The 17,141-nt window shown below is 41.1% G+C and overlaps 1 protein-coding gene across 10 annotated transcripts in view; it reads right to left on the bottom strand.

The window, feature by feature from the left end:
* The window catches only part of ZNF608 (zinc finger protein 608), a 392,506-nt gene that overhangs the window by 102,883 nt on the left and 272,482 nt on the right, over window positions 1-17,141 (bottom strand). The window lies entirely within an intron of this gene.

The raw sequence follows: 17,141 nt of genomic DNA, 5'->3' as shown, positions 1-17,141 counted from the left end.
AAGGGACTTTTCTTTGTTCCCAGTGCCCTTTCGCATCGGGCCAATCAGAGCGCAGCTTTTATGAAACCGGGCGCTCTCATTGGCCAGCTGCTTTCTCTTGGCTACTGTAGGGGGCTGAGATACACACACGTATAAAACACACACTGAGATCGGGTGGGGGTGCGGCGGGGGGTGGTTCTGGAGACAAAGCGTTTTATTTTCCAACCAGATTGGGGTTGGGGAACCTCCCGCAGTAAGCAGGGGGGAGAGGAAAAAAAAATGGTGCGCCCGTTCCAATTACTACATCATTCACATAAAACACTTATTTATTAAAACAGATCTCAAACAGGCTACGAGGAGAGGATGTCAGTAAATACGAGTTTGATTGTGTTATCTTGGGGGAAATAATGTCTGTGATCGCTCGGTGGCAGAGGAAGCCAAATGAGCCACTAGCGCGGAGCGCGGAGAAAAGGGAGGCTGGCGGGGTGGAAATGACTGCGAGTCTTTTGCTGGCTCGCCTTCCTCGTTGCAGGAACTCGACAGCGCGAACTCCCAAGACTGATTTTCTGTATTGCAGCCTCTGGCTTTCTCGGCCCTCCCCCACCACTTTGCCCTTCTTCCAATTTTTTTTTTTTTTTTTTCCCCTTCCCTGTGTCTCTCTTTTTACTCGCTGATTAAATAAGAAAAATCGATCTGGGGGTAAAGGCGGTGGTGGGGAAACAAGTAACCCTTTTGTTTCCAGGCTCCTGGTCTAAAGCACTGAAGTGTGAACGCTGGCAACCATTTAACCACCACTCCGCGAACGCTTCTTCCCTGGTATTAGTAACAAATCTTTTCCACCTGGTGCTAGGCGGCTCCAAAAAAATAAAAAATAAAATATGGTCCTAGCCAAGCATATTAACACCTCGGACCAGCCTCATGTGGAAAAAAAAAAAAGAAGAAGAAGAAGAAAATCGATTTGTGGGAGACAGATATACTGGGACAATTAACCCATTAAACAGTCCCAATCCGCGTTTTTAAACCGAGAGTTTATGAAATTCTCCTCCCTCAGATCTTTAGCGCTGTTTTGGAGAGAGGGGCTGTCCAAGTCTTCTGAACATACACCTCAAAATCCACCAAGAATACAGAAATATTTTAGAACTGATTGTAGGAAAAAAGCCAACAACCAAATTAATGGGACCCTGAGGTCACAGGATAAGAGAGGTTAATATGAAATAACAAGTTCTGTAACAGCCAGTATATTTAAACTAATGTATTTAGATGCACTAAGCATTTGCAGTACTTTATCTTTAATTTTTCACTGTTATTTTCCTTTTTTAGGAGCTATAATATAGAGAATTTAAAGCCACAGAGTACACTGAAAATTTTACACTGAACTAAGGATCCAGAATTACATGTGAATTGTAATTTCCACAGGCCAGCTGCAATTTAAGAAAATATCTTTACTGAGTCCAATGGACATGTAAAGTGAATCAGAGCTAGAAGATAGTTGATGACGCAGAGAGTCAGTGATGATTACGCTGATCAATAAAAATCTTTAAGTCACATGTTTTAAGTAATGGCTATTGACTCATATTTGAGCTTTCAATATGTTTGGTTCATTTTAAAGACCTGCCAATTAGTTGTTCTACTAGTCTAGGTGGACTAGGTATGATGCTGCAAATAGTAATCAACAACCGTTTCTATCCTTCCCTTTCCTGGGATATAAACACTGAGGAATTTGATCTTTGATAGTCCTTTTATCTTCCAAAGTCAATGTGTATTCAAATTAAAGCTGCACATTAACAAGTAAAATGAATCAAGTCACCACTTACCTCCATTTTAATTTCGGTGTTTGTTTCATATTTTTGAATGTACAGATTTCACAATCTGGCTATGTCCCATTGATTAAAAAAAAAAGAACAGCATAAATTTATAAATTTATAAACAACAGGATTTCAAAAGGCAAAGACAGTAAGACCTGGTAAAGTTGGAGAAGGATAGAGGCACTCCTCCAAGACACTCCTTTGCAAAAGCAAATCACAGGGTGTGCAGCACAGATTGAGGGTAACTAAGTTTAGGGTTCCCAATACTCAAATAAAATGCTCCAATCCCTACCTTCAATACTAACCCTCTAAAAGCTTTTTGATAAACCCTACTGGTGAATGATAAAAGGCTTATGCTGAACTCAATCACATATTTAACTCAAACCCTAACCTAATGCTTTCTCATAGATTAAAATATTTCTTCTTTCTTTCCAACATTTCCACACTCCATTTACACCCTCCCCCCATCTCTAGCCCTCCCAGTTCTTCCAGAAGACTTGAATAAACCAGAGTTGTTATGCTGGCTTTGCGAGTGTTTGTTTTGTTTTGTTTAACAAAGGGGCCAATCAAGAGACATCACAGGGCTATCAGCTAATTGATGACTGAAACTAAGATAATTAACTAACAGCTTAGAGAATCAGAGCTACTCTTATCACAAAATTTGGAAGTGCTACTATGTTGTAGAGAAGAAAATTTTATCTTTCTCTCTTATTAAGCTAACCGATCTTGTATGCATTTGAGAATACCACTACATGTCTGCATAATATGTGCACTTTGAAATTTTATAGTTTAGTGCATGTGTCATGAGAAGGGCAGTAGTGGGAAGTGAGTCTAAGAAGAATAGCAGGGTGGGAGGAGCTTGAGGAGAGTATGAAGGAACAATTAAAGAATATCATCACATCTCCAATAACCACCAGCAGCAGCTCTGCCCCTGCAAGGTCTGCAAGCACCGCAAGGTGACCAGAAGGTCCTGGCACAGGACTTTTTCTGCTTTTTAAGTGTAGGAGAGCTTGATGCTGAGGCAGGCAGGAGCATTAAGCTGTGTAACACAGGAAAACACAGTGACCTTTCTTCACTGCCTAGTCGCTCTGATCTGTGCTATATTTTTAAGAATCAGAATTTCCCGGGCTTTTGTTTTTTTGGAACGGACTACACCTGGGCCAAGTTGATCTACATCTATGCCAAATATTAACACTTGATAGCTACCAAGAGAAGGCCAAGACCAAGAGAAAGACGGGGAAAGCAAAGTTGTAAAAAAAATAAAACCACCTGGAAATGGGTTTGATTTGTGGGAAAAGGAACTTAATTTAGACATAATGAGAAACTTCCTGGCCATCCAAGAAGACTGTGGAGAATGATTCTTGTCTGGGATTGCTTATGAGCGGACCTGCCTCAAGGCAGTGGGCAGGTGACCTGCCCTGGTTTCTAGGGAATGCAGAGTTGGTGATTTATTAAACACCTACACAAACACTAAAAGGTTGTTTAACTACAGGGACCATCCTAACTTCCTACATATAGAAGGTCTTCTGGAGAAAACACTCTGTTCTGGCTTGCCACACATATTAATTCAAGTTTCGGTGGAGTATTTTTAACAATATGCATCTCTAGACAACTGTTACAAGAACGACTGTTCTTGGTTAAACACTGGATATGTTTGCATATCCTGAAATATCATTGGACCAAACCAGGAAGCAGGTGTCCCATGGTATAAAGAGAGGAACTTGCACATTGAAACATTCCAGGTCCTTCCCAGCGGGGAGGTAGTAGGGAAGAAAAGATGTGACACTGACGCTGTCCACTGTGCCACGGAAGACTCGTGAACACTCCCAGACCTATTCTGTGAATATAGACATTTATACACATTGCATAACACGGCTGTGTTAACTTTTCAGATCACCTCTATGCCCAGTAGTTCATCTTCAATTTCAACATAAGAGTATGGGGCCTCCGTGCTGGCGCAGGGTTAGTTAAAGTCTCAGTGCTCTCAAGCTATCACCAGCCACTGCAGCATGAGTTCGATCCCCAGCCAGGAAGCTCACCCTCATGGCGCAGCAGACCTCTCCTGTCTTGCCTATTGCTCCCTCGGCAGTGTATTTCAGTAGATCCCCCTGTTCTGCTCCCCACTCTGTCTCTGGTGAATACTCTCACACCCTCTCCCTGTACCTCTGGCCTACACTCCAGTTCTTGTATGCATAAATAAATAAAGATAAATTTTTAAAAATGAAAAAAATAAACAAAAATAAACTTAAGAGTATGACAAAGAAATCTTCCATGGGAAGCAGAATAATGGCTGTCTTGACAAATTTTCACTATATATTTTAGCTTAAACAAATTCAAATGACAAAGCAAATTTTTTCATGGTCTGATTTAAGACCACATTGTATTTTAATAATAAAGAAATATAAAGTTTAAGAATGAGGTGCTTGTCCTACATGTGTATGTATTTCCCCATTCCTTCTCCCAATTCTCAACCTAAAAATATCCAAAAGGAAAAAAAAATTTAAATAATAAAAATAATCGCAAAGACAAAGTAGCAAATCTTGTCCCTTTTATGCCTTGCAGTTCTAGAGAACCTGGCAAGATATCGTAAAACAGCACGTTCTTCTAAAGAAAAACATTTGCATACTGCTCACATGGAGGGAACTGCAATGTAGGTCAGTGTTAAGTGTCTGAAATCTTACCTCTGCTTGGCCCGGGATCGTGTGGTGTGGTGTGCGCTACTATATCTGAACCAGTGCCCAAGTAAGGTCTGCAGATCGGTTAGCAAAGTAAGGCAATTTACATCAGATGTAAGGAAACCATTTCTGGAAAGGGGTTTTTCTTTTATGCCAGTGGAGACCCGGTGCATAAAGAAGATCAAAACACAAGCTACAATTTTTAAAAACTACTTATTGGAGATTGCTGTTGCTGGTTTTATTACAATATGTATTTTACAGATTTAGGTAATAGCCCTGATTTTTCAAATCGACCTCTGTTTAGACACGTTTCACTTTGGGCTGTTTCTTGTCTGCAAAATTACAGTCATTTGCACGTTATTACAGTGAGTAGGAGACAGATTGTATTTAGCGTTGGGTGGGGGGAAGGGTTATTATGGGAAGTGATCTGCTACGGTCAGCACATAATTTCAGCCTGAAGAAAATTGCTTCTGAATGGCTGGTCTGTTAGCTAGCCAAGGAATGGTCACTGAGAGAGACTGCAAAATACTTCTGCTTAATCTGCATTACAGAATTATTCTCATTTCCAGAAAAATGGTCTATGAAAAGAGTGATTGTAAAACTAAATGTAAAAACTTGTAAGTGAAATGTGTCACTGCTCCGTTGGAATCAAAAACAACTACTACAACAAAATACATTACTACCAAGCAGAAGAGGGCCAAAAGGCAGCAGGACGAAGCCATTAAATCCCACTCCATCTTTCTTCCTTGCCTCCTTTTCACGGATCCCCTTTTCTCATTTAAAACAATCTCTATGACTTAATGACAGAACATCTCATATTGCAAAGGACTGCAAAAATGTGTGAGAATAATACCAAACACACGGGTAAGTGCATCTCTATCTTTCACAATTATAGGAAAAAATAATGTCCTTCCTCGTATAGCTTCTCTTTGGAGAGCAGCAGACTCGCTTTAATTGTAAAATGATTTTATACACTTTTGGCACAAGAATCTAAGGATTTTCCCCCTACTTTCCACACACATCCTATATGTGCATAATTCACAAAGCTGAAAGAAGATTAATAGCTCATCAGAAATAGTAAACCCTGTCTAATTTATAATTTAAATCAAGCCTTTATGACTCCCCTAGGAAGCCTTAACATGTTCCGTTAGAAAAAAATCTGGAGGCTAAAGTTTATTTTAATGAAAAGTATAAGAGTACCATTATATTCAGCTCCTTTGGCTGCTGAATATCACTTTTGTTGTGAACAACTGTGCCTCTTTTGTTTTCAAAACAAGCTTTCCTAAAGGATGAATCACTACAATCATTTGGAGAATATGCAATAAACAACAGAAAGCCAGAAAGTTGTTTTGCTATTTTCTCAGCGGAGCATTTCCTCCCCAACCTCTCTCAGCTCAGCTGAGCCTCCAGTCCACCAGCCAATCATCATTATGGAAATGTGGTTCTCAGCTCCCGGATTGGCTGACTCCCGGGCCAGTATATTAAGGTTTCTACAGCCCCACACACTACATGCCAGCCTGCTCTGGGGACCTCATCATCCGAAAATATTTCCATCTTCTTTTATTCACCTTCCTTTTCCTTCCTTCCTTCCTTCTGTTTGTATGTTTTGCTTTTTTTTTTTTTTTTTTTTCATACTTATAATCATCCGGGGAAGCAGCTTGTAATTTTTTTAAACACCTTTCGAAATATAATGCCCATGTTGGGAGTCTGGTAGGAATAGACTTTAATGTACAGGGACGTTTCTTCTAATCATACATGTGTTTTAAATATAATATAGATTTTTTAAATTGTATTTTTTATTGCTGTAACATTAGTTTACAACACTGTAAATGCTTTAGGAGTATAAGTTCACACCTCCTCAGATGAAGTTACCACATCCACCACCAAGGTGCCCACAGTCCTTCACCAGAGTCTACTGGCAACCTCCCCCCTCAACTGTGCTCTTTACCTTCTACACTCCCCCTCTGGTAGTCTCAATTCTGCAGTCAGATTTCTAGGTTTGTTTTGGTCTAACTATATTTTAATGTCTTCTTTTTATTTGGTCTCTTATGGTGTTTCCTTGGATTTGAGAGAATCCCACAAAAGTTAGAAAACCAAATTGTTCTGACATATGTTTTAATTTTCATATTGTAAACATTATCTGTCCCTGACCAGAACCTCTCCTCAGAGATATTTAAAACACATTTAGGTTAATATTGAAAAGTAGTCAAGGCGGACTATCAGGAGTAAAGGAAGAGAATGCATTTTTCTTCATAATTTAAACATTGTATCTATAATCTTAAAATTACTTTAAAATTTTCATTGTTATCCCCCAAAGATTCACATATGTCTTAAGGATGCACCACTCTTGCAAATTAAAGGAGGTTTGTATTTCAAAAAATCTTGTCATGTGACTTAATGTTCTGGACACTCATCTTCAGTCTTCATATGCATTAATTCATTTAGCCTTCATACTAGTCCCGTGAGATAAATACTCTTGTCATGGGGGAGAAGGGGAGGATAAAAGCCAGAAAAGATAAGTAGCTTGTTTAAATATTGTAGTCAAATCTTGATTTCATGAAGGATGGTTACACTAGACCACTACTCTAGAATGGCACCAAAACAGAGGCTTCTGACAATTCCACCCATTCTATTGAGCATGGAAAAGTCAATGAGTGATGCCTTCTTCTGAGAGAATGAATTTAACTGCTATTCAAGCAAAAGCATTTTGAGTGTGGTCATTTTTTCCATCAGAAATCAATGCCATATCAGGCAAAAGTTGTAGCACCTAAGACTCCAGGTTTTTGTAAAAATCAGCTTCTTATTACTCAAATGAAAAATTTTAACCATTAAAAAACATTGCTAACCCTAACCCTAACCCTGGTGGCCTGGGGGTTAAATCTCAGCGCTATCACCTCTACTACCTCAGTTTGATCCCTGGCCAGAGAGGTGACTCACATATGATGCAGCAGACCTCTCCTGTCTTGCCTGCTGCTCCCCTCAGCAGTGTATTTCAGTAGATCTGCCTGTTCTGCTCCCTGCTCTTTCTCTAGTGAATCCTCTCACCCACTGTACGTCTGGCTACCCCTAAGTTCTATGTGGAAAAAAAGAAAAAGAAAGAAAAAGATTACCATAATAAGTCATAATGTGTGGCAGGATGAGGTTAAAAATGATACAACATGGACCAGTATTAACAAATACACACACACATTTATATATATATATATATATATATATGGAAATTTCCATATTAAAAACTGGAAAAAAAAGCTATTAGGTTTTAGAGAAGGAAGAATCTATTCAGAAAAACAATTTATCGCTTTGTTTTGGAAGACTTTTAGCATTAACCCGATAGGGTAAAACTGTGCCCACTGACACTGTCATGTATAGGAATAAGGAGCAGACTAATTTGCTTTCTACCACTTGTTTTAAGTCAAACTTACTTGCTAGACCATATAGGGTGAAAATCTGTAATGAGCTACTTATATTTTAAACATGCACTTCAGAGATTCAATCGAGAAATTCACAGCTTTCTTGGATAAACTGTATAAATTAGGAAGGAAAAATATCAAACCCACATATATATACAATAAAAATGATGGAAAGAAGATTTGGTATTTCATTACAGGTATAGTATACATTGGAAGAAAGAAAAAACAGCAATTTCAATTTCTTCCGCACATATTTTCTGACTTAGTCAAAGAAACAGACCTGAAGAAATAAAAGCAACAGTCCAGACATAGAGTTCTTTAAACAAAATAGCAACACACAGTGAACAGCAATAAATAATATAGGCAACACTGAACAGAGTTAGACTAAATGAAGAGAAAAAATGTTTAACCTTGTCACAAAGAAGGCTGTGAACTTGAGATTAAAAAGAGCACTGAGGAAGATGAAATCATGGTAACAGTTACTATTCTGAACAAATAGGATATGATTTTGTGAAATAATGAGATTATAGCACAAGGAGTCACTGATAAAACTGTTATAGCAGAAAATGGATAAATCATTAAGTATAATGAGATTTAGCTATCATTGTGAGAGAAATGGTATTTAATTAGCAAAAGGAATAGAATACAAAAAGAAAGCAATGTTTCTATCCATGGTTCCACATTACTAAAAGTCTAGTGATAAAAGAGAAAAGTATCTCTGAGTCTATTAATAAATTATGGACACTATTATAATTCATTATCATAACAATAGTCTTCTCAAACCCAAACTCTTGTCCTATCAACCTCTCATTTAACAAACACCTGTATAGCACTTACTCTGTGAAAGGCACTATGCTAATGATTTTGCAAATATTAACTCATTTTCTGTGATTAAGTTTGAGATACTCATTCAGCAAACCTTTGTTGTGTTAAACAGTGGTTCTACCTTATCTGTGAGGGACAGGATTTAAGACCCCCTCAGATAGTATGAAATGGTATAATACTACATGTTTCCCTATACATACATGATATGATAAAGTTTAATTAACGAGACACAGATTAACAGCTAAAATAATAAAATAAAACAGTTATTGCAATACATTATAATAAAAGTTATGTGAATGTGATCTCTCTCAAAATATCTTCTTCCTGTTGACGATTTTACTATGAGACCATGCTTTTGTGATGAGGACTGAGGTGGCTGATGGAGGCGTTTTGATGAGGTGTTAGCTACTAGGGGCAGCACATCTCAGGGGTGAAGGCGCAGGGCATTATGTGATTTCATCATGTTACTCAGATCAGCAAGCAATCTAGGACTTCTGAATTGTTTATTTCTGGAATTTTCCTTATATATTTTGGATTGCAGCTGATAACTGGTAACCAAAACTGCAGATACAGGAGGGACGACTGAAGATATAAAGGCTGCCTGAAGATATAAAAAGGAACAAAGCATCGTCTTTACTCTTGAGGTGCTTCAAGTTCCCTAATCAAGATAAGATAGTTGCCAATTCCAAAAAGGATTTGATTTATGATAATACACACAAAAAGCATTACTTTGATGAAGAAAGCAAGCTAACTCTGTGAGAAATCAGTATAGGCTCTAGGGAAGAAGTAGGTTAAATTAGGAGACTAATTGGACATTAGAAAGTACCACAGAGAATGGAGTTGAAAGGAAGGTCATGCCAAGCAGAGGAAGCACAATGAACATGGGCAAAAAAACAAAAAACAGAAGAAGAAAGAAGAAGAAGGAAGAATGAAGAACAAAGAAGAAGAAGAAGGAGAAGAAGGAGATGGTAGTGTTAGTCCAACCAGTTCAGGGACGCTGAGGGGCAAGACTGGAGGTCAATATATATAGGGTGAAGTCCTATTGCGGACAGCACCATTATGAACCCGCTCCAAAGTATTCTGGTGAGGGAGTAAAGGAAGCTTACATGTAATAACCCAGCCAGAATTTAGAAACCCCCAATTTGGAAAGTACAAATTCTACAAGCATATTCCAAAGTCAAATTAAATAAACTAACCAGAGCAATGAGAGATGCTTATATATGAAAACCTGTTGTTTAAGTCTTTTTTTAAAAGATTTATTTCCATTTATTTATGCATACGAGAACTGGGGTGTTGGCCAGAGTTGTGGAGGGCAGTGAGAGGATTCAACAGACAGAGTGGGGAGCAGAACAGGTGGATCTACTGAAATACACTGCGGAGGGGAGCGGTGGGCAAGACAGGAGAGGTCTGCTGCGTCCTGTGGGTTAGCTGCTGGCCGGGGATCGAACCCATGCCTCAGTGGCTGGATAGCGCTGAGACTTTAACCCCTGAGCCACCAGGGAGGCCCTGTTGTTTATCTTTTTTTTTTTTTTTAAAGAGGCATGTATTTTTATTTATTTATGATTTATTTATTTGTTTGTTTGTTTGTTTTGTTTATACATGCACTGGGTACAGTCAGAAGCGCGGGAGGGTGAGAGAATTCACCAGAGCCAGAGCAGGGAGCAGAGCAGGCAGAAGGACCGAGGTACACTGCTGAGGGGAGCAGCGGGCAGCAGGAGAGGTCTGCGCGCCATGTGGGACCCTCCTCTGGTGGCCGGGGAGCAGCCGGGAATCAAACCGGCACCGCAGAGGCTGCGGGCAGCTTTGCAACCCAGCGCTCAACCGCTGCGCCACCGGGGAGGCCCCCTGTTGTTTAAGTGTTAATGAATGAAAACATGTTGACTACAAAAGTCAATGGCAACAAATAGAACTAGGGTCAAAACTGGATCTTTGGAGGAACATTAAAATCTAAGTCTGAAGCAGAAAATGTAACTGATTGAATGAATGGGCAGAGGAGAAAGGAGAAACAGCTAGGGAAGAGACATGTTTGAGCCAGATGAGCCATTCCTATCAAGATGTGAAGTGAGGACTCACTGGATTTTTCTAATGTGAAAAAGCCTTCAACATACTTACATTTTGAGAGGAAGGAGGCAGTAGAGAATAGTAGTTAAAGCTTTGAGGTTAACAGATGAACAAGATCCTAGCTGAGAAAAGAGGAAAAGGGAACAAGACCACTCAGTGGTGTCTACAATGAGACCATTCAGTTATGAGCTTGTGATTCTAGCTTGTGATTCTTCCTTCTAACCCAAGAAGGAAGGAGTTAAGTGTAGGAGACGCAGGGAGCAGCGTTGACAAGGTGACTGCCCGTAGAGTAGCATAGGATATGGGGGCACCCAGTACACTTCTACTGAGCATGCAGTAGAAGTGAAATATCTAATATAAATAGAAACCAAGATAGCAGGAATTCGTATTCAGACACCGAGAGTTCTTATAGTTCAGTATATTCAGGAACTTTCTGGAAAGCCCATAATTAAGGGGAAGGAAAATTTGGATACTAGAATAAGTTTACCTTGTCATAGTATTAACACATTTAATGAGCATAATGTTTTAAATTCGTTTCTCCAGTTAGGACCTCTCTTTACAATCTAACTTTACATCCCACTCAGTCACATTTGTCTAAGGTAAAAGTGTTGGCACTGACCCAGAGAGCTACATGTAAACACAAAGTGGAAGTTTGACAACGATCAAATTTGTGGCCTGTACCTCAGTACAAAGCAGAGCTGCTCACATTAAAATCCCACTAGTCTAGGGCCTCCCCTGGTGGCGCAGCAGTTGAGCGCTGGGCTGCGAATCTGCCCGCAGCCTCTGCAGCACCGGTTCGATCCCCGGCCACCGGGTGAGGGTCCCACATGGCGTGCAGACCTCTCCTGCCACCCACTGCTCCCCTCAGCAGTGTACTTCGTCAGTCTGCCTGTTCTGTTCTCTGCTCTGGCCCTGGTGAATTCTCTCACCCTCCCACGCTTCTGACTGTACCCAGTGCTTGTATAAATAAATAAATAAATCTTTAAAAAAAAAAAAAATCCCACTAGTCTATTTTATAGTTTCTATTTTTTCACAAATATTTATTAAACAACTATATGCCAGACATTGTGCTAGACTTGATGTAAAACAAAAACTTTCAGGTTAATTCTTGGAAAGGACCCACTTACGAGATTTTATTTTCAAGTTTTTTTTGTTTTTTTTTTTTTAAGGCAGATGGTCTCTTAAGGATGAGTGTAATTCTAAATGTCATTAAACCTTGTACTTCGGAGACTAGAAATTGATTAATGGACTCCCTGTATCTTGTATCTGAGGCAGAGGTCAGGATCAGAAAACAGGGGCCAGCCCACCCAGTCCCATGACTCAGGTGGTCAAAACTTCAGGTAACTCCAGGTCAGAAACAAAACTTCTATTCTAGAAAAATACATGATCCAAAAAATAACTGCTTTAAGAAATTCTATTTCATTATCAAAAGATACACAGTTTACTTTAAAATCCACTTAAATATAGATCAATAGATCTGTCGAACATCTAGAAAGCTGTAAGTCAATTTAGGAAGAGAATCTACACCAAGTTTGAAAGAAAAAAAAAATTCCCCAAGGTTATAGTTTGTGGTAGTTGAACATTGGGCCAGAACTTCAGAGATTTCAGCTACTGAACTAATCATCTACAGCTTGGCAGCAAGCTACCCCCAAATATAGGGGTGCAAATTAACCAACAATTTTATATAGTTCATGATTCTGAGGGTCAGAGATGAGGGCAGGTATTACTGCTGAATCCCTCTGTTCTACATGGCTTCAACAGAGCCCATAGGATGGGCTTGTCTAGAGGGTCTAGACAGTCTCATTCACTTTCTGGCACCACGGAGAGATGTCGAGATGTCTGGAGGGTTGAACAGCACTGGGATGATCAGCTGAGGGGCCTATACCTAGACATTCCAGCCGGGTAGCCTCGGGATAGTGAAACTGCTCAGGGCTTCAAGAGCAAGTGTTCTGGTAAATGAGGTGATAACTGTGTAGCCTTTTAGGATCCAACCTTGAATGCACAAAGGTCACTTCTTTAGTGACTCACCATCCTGGTTTGCCAGGTTCTGAGAAGTTCCCTGGGGTGCTTGTGCTGTAACAGCAGAGTCTTGGGAAACCCAGATGGTGGGTCCTCCCAGGATCATATTGTATCAGTCACAGGCCCACCCAAATTCAAGGGCAAGAAATACAGATCCCACCCTTACTGGAGGTCTTCGGGAAAATGTCAAAAAAATTGAGACTTTAGGGAAAAAAACAAACACACACCCAATCTGTTCATCCTACAAGTCTCAATTTCCTCATTTCGAAAAATTAAGAAATTTGTAGGAAGCAATTTCTAAACTTCGCCCAGTTCTGAACTTTCATTCTATCAGTGGGGGACAGAAAAGGCATGAAGAGCTATTTTAGGGCTGTGACAAACTCGAGGTTTATGCTCTTAGGTTGAAAACATCCTATTGTAGCCAAACAAAAGCTCACATCACTTTCCCCCTTAGGTTTATTTCTTGTATTTCACAGTGTGTGTAGTTGTGGGGCTTTTTCTGTTTTGTTTTTTTTTAAAGATTTATTTATTTATGCATACAAGAACTGGGGTGTAGACCGGAGGTGCGGGGGAGTGAAAGGATTCACCAGAGAGAGTGGGGAACAGAACAGGCAGATCTACTGAAATATACTGCTGAGGAGAGCAGCGGGCGAGACAGGAGAGGTCTGCTGCACCATGTGGGCTGCTCCCTGGCTGGCCAGGGATTGAACTCGTGCTGCAGTGGCTAGCGATAGTTGACAGCTGTGTCTTTAACCCCTGTGCCACCAGAGAGGTCTTCTTTTTCTGTTTTTAATGAATCTAGCACAGTTACTGTGAAACGTCTTACTTTCTTATTTGTCTTGACGTCTTGATAATATTTTCTTCTGTCATCTTTGTAGAGCCTTTCTGGAAGTCCTATTGAATAAATATTAACGCTTCTGGATATATTTTCTGTGGTTCTTAACTGTTTTCTCATTCTTTCCATGTTTTTTTCTGTATCAGTTTGCTAGCGCTGCCATACACAGACTGGGTGCCTCAAACGACAAAAATGTATTTTCTCACAATTCTGCAGAAGCCTAAGATCCAGGCCTCTCTCCTTGGCTAGCAGATGGCTGCCTTCTTGCTGTGTCCTCACATGGCTTTCCTTTGTGGGAGGCATGTCTGGTATGTCTTTTTGTGTGTCCAAGTTTCCTCTTGTTATAAAGAAACCAGTTAGATTTCATCAGGTCCCACCCACATGGGACCTGATCTTTATTACCTTTTTAAAGACCTTATCTCCAAATACTGTCACATTCTGTGGTACTGGGGATCAGGGCCTTCCACAGGTGAATTCTGGGGGTATACAACTGAGTGCATCACATTGTTTGTCTTTTTTGCTCTTTATTCTGGTAGAAATACTGGCATCAATTTTCCCGCTCATTAATTGCATCATAGCACATTCTGCTCTTTCTCCTATTCATTTCGATAATCATAATTTTTATTTACAAAAATTATAGTTTTTTTTTTTTTCATATCAGCCTAGTCCTTCACGTATAGGGCAGGTTGTTGAATAACATCATTTTTGTTCAATATTGTTTTGTTACAACTCTGATGTGAAAAAAAAGTCCTGAAAGTGACTACTGTGTGGAGTTTGCATGTTCTCCCATGTCTGTGTGGGATTCTGTATGTGATTTCCTTCCACATCCCACAGATGTGCAGGTTAGGTAAGTGGTGTGTCCTACTTGGAGTGAGTGGGGAGTCTGTGATGCACCCAGAGATAGGAGGGTGTCCTGCCCAGGATGGGGCCCCACCTTGTGCCCTGAGCTGCCCGATAGGCTCCAGCCACCCCTGACCCTGACCTGGAACAAACAGGTTGGCAAATGAATGGTGAATGAATAATACAACGATTATTTGCTATTAGAAGTTTGGGATCTTTATTTAGAAGTTTGGTGATATTTCCCGATATATGCCTGGAAACTTAACTCTTATCTAAATGAATTAGCTTATGGTAAAACTAGTTTTGCTGTATGTCATTTCACTTAAAGTTGCAGTTTCTTTTTTTTCTTTTTTAAGATTTTATTTATTTTTATACAAGAACCGGGGTGCAGGCCAGATGTGCGGGAGGGTGAGAGGATTCACCAGAGACAGGCAGACCGAGACAGGTCTGCTTTGCCATGTGGAATTCTTGACAGGCTGGGATCGAACCCGTGCTGCAGAGGCTGCGGACAGCTTCACAGTGCGGCGCTCAACCGCCTGCATCACCAGGGAGGCCCAAAGTTGCAGTTTCTAAGAACTTATTGACACCATTAAAAGTGGCCATACCATCCAAATTCTCTTGAATTTTTCACAGTATTTTCCAGCTTAAATACATGATTTTATTCTCTGAAACTCAGGGCTTAGTTTTTCTGCTTGTGAATTTTGAGCTCCCTTTTCAAGTGCTGCTTCTCTTCAAGTGTTTGAGGATAGCTTGTCATCTGGCAAGAAAAGGTTGCCTTGCTTATCTTCTGGCTGAGAGTTTCTCTTGGCATATGACTATTACTTGGGGGGTGCTGCCTCTAGTATATACCAGGGAGGCCTCCCACTTCAGGGACCCCTTATTCAAGGATTTATCCTAGCAGCAAATGCTACGCAAAAGGAAAGTCAAGCCCTTGAATCCACCACATAGTTTCCTCCTCCGCAGACCTTGCATTTCATAGGGTTGCTCTCCAACTTGGACATATGAAGGGTTGCCAGTCAGTTCGGATGGTAATATGGAAGTGGACAGCCTTTATTTCCTGCAATTCAGTTGGCATGGCAAAGCAGCAAGTGGTTGGATGCCACTAGTGCAGCTTTTCCAAATGCGGTGTTTTAGGTGCTGCGAGGCTGACACGGGGACCTCATGAGCCCATACATGTTAGGTCAGTGGTGGGATTTCTGATATCACCTTTGTAGTAGCTTTCATTTTCTCTCCTGGTTTCTGTCAAAATGTATGGCTATCAGGCCTCCCCTGGTGGCGCAGGCGGTTGAGCGCCGCGCTGTGAAGCTGTCTGCAGCCTCTGCAGCGCCGGTTCGATCCCGGCCAGCCAGCGAGGGTCCCACATGGCGCGGCAGACCTCTCCTGTCTCCCCCGCTGCTCCCCTCAGCAGTGGATTTCAGTCAGTCTGTCTGTTCCCCGCTCTGTCTCTGGTGAATCCTCTCACCCTTCCGCGCATCTGGCCTGTACCCCAGCTACCGTATAAATAAAAAAAAAAAGTACGGCTATCTTATTTTCTATCATTTCAATGATATTTGGCATCTGGGGGGAGTTACACAGGTATGCTTAGGTCATTATGTCGATGTAATCTCTAGTGAGCTTTAAAAGGAAGAAGTAAAAATAATGCTCATGGCAAAAAGTTCTTTTTCTAGAAAGACCTTAACACCAGATGTACAGAAAGCAAAATGGCACAAGCTTCCTGTCAGTCTCTTCCTCACACTCTCTTCTCCAATGGAACCTTCTCTCAAGCATTTACCATGTGCGTTTCCCGTTACCTCATTTCACTTAAAATAATTGTAAAGGTCTACCCAAGTCAGTACATATAATTTCATAAATCTCTAGGATAGAAATATTATAATGTATTATGGCAGCTCTGCAACGGGTAGATGCTAGGGACTCAGTATTTGTGTATCCTCCCACTCACGTGTTGAAATCTTACTGTCCAATGTGATGGTATTTGGAGGTGGGGTCTATGGGAGATGCTTAGGTCATGAGGATAGAGCCCTCATGGATGGGATTAGTACCCTTAGAAGAGGGGTCTCAGGTCTCCCCGGTAGCGCAGCCGTTTGGCGCCGCGCTGTGAGGCTGTCCGCAGCCTCTGCAGCATCGGTTCGATTCCCCGCCAGCCTGGGAGAACCCCACATGGTGGGGCAGACCCCTCCTGCCTCACTCATTGCTCCCCTCAGCAGTGTCTTTGGTCCGTCTTCCTGTTCTGCTCCCCTCTCTGGCTCTGGTGAATTCTCTCACCCTCCCGCGCTTCTGACCTGTACCCCAGTTCTTTTATAAAATAAATAAAATCTTAAAAAAAAAAAAAAAGAAGAGGGGTCTCCGAGACTAGCTTACCCTGTCTGCCATCTGAAGTCATGGTGAGGGGCCTCCCTGGTGGTGCAGGAGTTAAAGTCTCAGCACTTTCAAGCTATCACCAGCCACTGCGGCATGAGTTCAATCCCAGCCCAGGGAGATAACCCTCATGGCACAGCAGACCTCTCCTGTCTCACCCACTGCTTCTCTTAGCAGTGTATTTTGGTAGATCCACCTATTTTGCTCCCACTCTATCTGGTGAATCCTCTCACCCCACCCCACCCACAGTCTCGCCCACTGCTCCCCTAAGCAGTGTATTTCAGTAGATCCGCCTGTTCTGTTCCCCCACTCTATCTCTGGTGAATTCTCTCACCCC

This window comes from Talpa occidentalis, unplaced genomic scaffold (assembly GCF_014898055.3).
Source record: "Talpa occidentalis isolate TD23 unplaced genomic scaffold, MPIMG_talOcc4v2.1 talOcc4.13, whole genome shotgun sequence".
In the NCBI taxonomy this organism is placed as follows: Eukaryota; Metazoa; Chordata; class Mammalia; order Eulipotyphla; family Talpidae; genus Talpa; species Talpa occidentalis.
The sequence above is the reverse complement of the archived record's forward strand: the minus strand, read 5'-3'. Positions and strand labels throughout refer to the sequence as shown.